Source organism: Meleagris gallopavo, chromosome 19 (genome assembly GCF_000146605.3).
Source record: "Meleagris gallopavo isolate NT-WF06-2002-E0010 breed Aviagen turkey brand Nicholas breeding stock chromosome 19, Turkey_5.1, whole genome shotgun sequence".
NCBI classification, from domain to species: domain Eukaryota; kingdom Metazoa; phylum Chordata; class Aves; order Galliformes; family Phasianidae; genus Meleagris; species Meleagris gallopavo.
The window spans coordinates 5,644,902-5,649,396 of NC_015029.2; positions in this window are offsets into that span (position 1 = coordinate 5,644,902).

Here is a 4,495-nt window from a genome sequence, read left to right on the forward strand (position 1 = left end):
ATGCCCCGGAGCGCTGTGCCCGTTCCGCCTCGTTTCTTACCGCTTCCTCACAATACGAAGCGCGGGTTTTGTTATTTAAATTTCAAGCGAACGTTTCTGTTTTGGAGATTTGTACGGGGGCAGCCGCCCCGATGAACAAGGAAGCCCACACCCTGCAGGGAGGGGCTTCCTCCGTCACCCAGCTCCCAAACACGCACACCCCAACCAGCCGCGTGCAGAAACATTGATTCTGCCATCCGTCAGCAGCGCGCGGGCAGGAAAGTAATCGAGTTACCTGCCTGCACCCCGACGTGGGGCACAGCAGCAGTCACGCAGGCCTTGCAGAAATCAGCTTGCTTCCTCGCTGGAGAATTAAGATTTATTTTGTGCTCGTCTTCCTTTGCATTTATTTGAGCTGCATCACCTAATCTGATCTTGTACTTCTGCTTTTCAGCTACAAGAAAGGTGAAAAGACCTTTAGATTCCTGTCTTTGATGCATCTGTAAACCCTAGCCCCTTTACATAAGTGTAAAAAGGGGAAAGCACATTTATTCACCTGAGGAGGACAGAATCAGAGGACAGAATTGCTCACGGGGCTGGGATCCTTCTGATAACTGCGCAGCTGCTGCATGCATTACCTCCCCTGGATTCATGCACTTTCACTGGATAGCATGTGGATATCAATCTGCATGAGAAAAAAGCCAATAGAAGGATAACTGAAGTGATTCCAACATTTAGAACAACAGTGAAGATGAGCACGATGCTAATAATGCAACTGCATTTCATTTTATCTGCACTGGTTTGAACATGAGAGTAGAGTGCTACTACCCTTGAAGCGAGGCACAGAGCAGGCACTGCTTTTGTTCACCATTAAACATTAATATCTTTAAAGACTACATCACAACTAAGAGACGCTGATCAACTCATTTCACAGGATACTTCTTCCCGCTCTTGCCAACATATTTGAATATCTGAGGCTGCCTGAAGCACAACTGCAGCGTCCCAAGGCTTCTGCCTCCACAGGCTCTCAGCAGAGGGACACCAGGAGCTGCTGTCCTCCCTTAGCCTTACATCCACCCAGAACGCATTACAAAACCAGAGAACATAATTGCATCACAGCTGTTTGAGACCTTAATCCATAAATACTTGAACAAAAAGAACGCACAGAGTCCAAGCACAAAGCAGTACTGGTATCATCTGAGGCAAATTTGCAGTGGAATTTCCTTTTGCACAAAGACCTGGGAGGGGAACAAGGCAAACCTGTTACACCAGCACGGGCAGGGAAACCTGTCCCCACTGAAATACAAAAAACACATAACTGGTTATTGAACGGTACAGGCCAGAAATGCAAGTTCTGTATTAGGATGGCACATCAGAATCAACAACACCAAAACCTGAAAGTAAATTATCAAGATTCGTATGGATGGGGCTCAAGGGAAAAGCTAAGTAAATTGCATTCTAGATATTTCTGGTAGATTTTTTCCCCTCCCATCTTTGTTATTTAGTCTGAAGCTCTCCAAGACAGAGGCTGCCACTTACATCACTGCTTTGTTTGTGCAGTGCTCAAAACAGCAGAGCCTGCAGCTTGATTCGTCCTTAATTACTAATGTAATTAACAACGATGGGAGCATTAAGAGCCCTTTATGCTACAGCATGATGTGAGAAGGCTTAGCAGGTTCCAGCCTCAGAAGAACAGTTCAAAATAACACTTAGAAAACCGATTATTTACTCTCCATTACCTAATTCACATTAAGCAAAGCAGAGCAAAACAGAAACCAGTAGTTTTCCTCCGACTGCACTAGGAACAAAACCATTCAGATCTGTTATCAGGATACAGGCATATCCCTGTAAATTCTGTGTTTATATCTCTGTTACTGTGATTCAGAGCATTCCTCACACTACATCTCAAGCCCAAGCAATTCCTTTAAACAAAAACCAAAGAAGAAAAACAACTTCAAAACAGCTACCTCCCAAATCATTTAGCAACCAAGAAAGGTAAAACAAACCCCTCAATCATAGTTTAACCTAAATCCCTTATCTTCGTGTTTCCTCATGCAAATCAAGGAAAATCCCATCTCACAAAGCAAGTATCAGTATTTCTAACTTCCGGAACATAAAAAGAAGAGGACCCACCTTTCCCTCCCCCCCCATGGTTATCATCCCTGCAGCTGCTTCCCTTTTATTTTTACAATTCTACCCAGATCATCCACATCCAAGGCACGTAACGTAGATATTGCTTACAACCTCTCATACGCTGGAACTGAAACAGCACCAGGAAAGGAAGAGGACACACCTTTCCCTAAGGCCATCACCATTACAGCTGTTTCCTTTCGGCAGCCGCAACCTACCCAGCTCATTCAGACACACAGCAGGGAGCCTCGGTTCTCTTTACGTGCCCTATCAGGGCCTACAGGGGTCTGATTAACACCTGATGAAGAGCTGATAAACCTGAATGGCCCTGACCATCCTCACCTGGGGCCTCCACCCCCCCCACCCTGCACACACCCTCTGCCCACAGCCACAGGAGCCTTGTTTAAGCGTCAATTTGAGGCATTGCTTTATACTTCAGCTATAAATTAACTTCTATTTTTCAGTATCTAAACTTAAAATGATTTCTTGGATCATCCCTGCTTTACTGTTATGAGCTTGCCTGATGGTTGCGGCTTCTATCCCGTTTACTTTGTTTAGTAACTGTAGAACAGCAACCTAAAAGGTGAGGTTACCAGCATTCTGAGTGTGCTTTTGTGCTCTGTTTTTTGTTTTGTTTTGTTTTCAGAGAAAAAACAAGGTTTGCTATTCTGCAACATACCCATAATACTGAATACTTAACCCACTTCTACTTTATACTAAAGGTGTACTTACATGCTACCTATATGCCAAGAGTTTCTTGATGCTGCTGATGGTTTCCATCCAGTCTCAACAGTTGCTCATCACATTCTTCAAAAAAGTCTGTGAGGAATCCTGATTATGTTCAGGTACATGTGGGGGAAAAACAACAAAAAGGAATATAAAGGAACTAAGCGTGTGTGAACACAGTTAAGAATAACTGATAGAACAGTTTCATTTACAGCCAGGTTTGTCTCGTCTGGTGACTACAGTAAAACATCAATGTAAAGATGAGATTTGTTCCTACTATGTTTATTACAGAGAAAAGACAATTTTGTATTCTTAGGAATGTAAATTTAAGTCTAGAATCTTTTAATATATACATCCTTTGAAAAATGTATAACCACAGAAAGTAAACATTACAAATCCTAACTTCCACAGATCCCTTAGTCTAGGTCAGCTGTGATTTAGTCACTACAATATCCTGAGAGCTGTGGCAGAGAGTTACATCGAGGAGAAATATTCAGACAATTTCAGTTCGTGGCATAAAATTCCCTGATTGTTATTAGGAACTACCTTCTGATTTGGAGAGGCTGATGGGCTGAACCATTGCCTGGAATTATACGGGAAAGCTTCGTGCTGTTTGGCTACTGAGAGCAGAGCAAGGCACAAAGCCCGTGCTGCAGCTGTGGCTGCAAACAACCATTTCTCATGAGTCTCTAGGTTTCCTAGGGAGGTCTGAGCACAGGAATGATAGCAATTACAACATTAAAAATATGAATTTGGAGAAAAGAGGCGGACCAGAGCCATGCTTTGGTTCTCCGATGTTGTCCCATAGCTTTCCCGTAGCTGGCAGGGTGTAGCACCGCGAAGCCTGATGCCGAGGGGACATCTAGCGGCTCGCACCATTACTACCTAGAAAAAGAACAATCGAAGTTTGTTTATCAGACTTTCAGGTATTTTCTGGTATCTTTGGTGGTGTTGAGAGATCTGTGTTTATTCTATTACCTAAGAGAATGAGAGAAAGAAGGGAAGATTAAATAGGAGGCAACGTGTAGAGTAACATCTGAATCACCGCTGAACAAAGAAGGGATGTTCCACGTAAGTGTTATAACAAGGCTCGGGATTTTTTCTCTGCCTATCCACCCTGATGTGCACTTCACTGCTCGGCTGTTCCATTGCACACCTGGCTCAGGAAAGCTGCACGGCTGGCACTGCGTGCTCTGCAAGGAAAAACGTCGGAGTGATGAGAGCTGGCAGAACACGGGAGCTGCGTTTTATCGCGTTGCTAAGGCGGATCGCACCTTTCAGAAGTGGTTTCAGCAGTGGGTAAGTCTGAAGGCTGCCTTCATTGTCCCTTGGCAGGCTGGCTGCTCCCCGTGTAACTCTGGGCAACGCAGACCTGACTGAAGCCAAGTCTGGGCTGCGTGTAGCTTCAAGCGGGACCACGGTGATCAAATAGCTCACTAGTCCCTAAGCTACCGCACTAAGGAAGCAGAAAGCCTTTTGTTACACACAGAGGGATGTTTAAAACGAACCACCGAGCCCAGCGCTCAGCAGAAGCACCCAGCGGCTCGGACTGCTCGCACGCTGCCATCGGCCCCGCTCCCAGGGACGGGCCGCAGGCACGGAGCCCGAGCCCAGCTCAGCGCAGGGCGGGCCGGGGGACGTCACGTGGGCAGCAGGCACG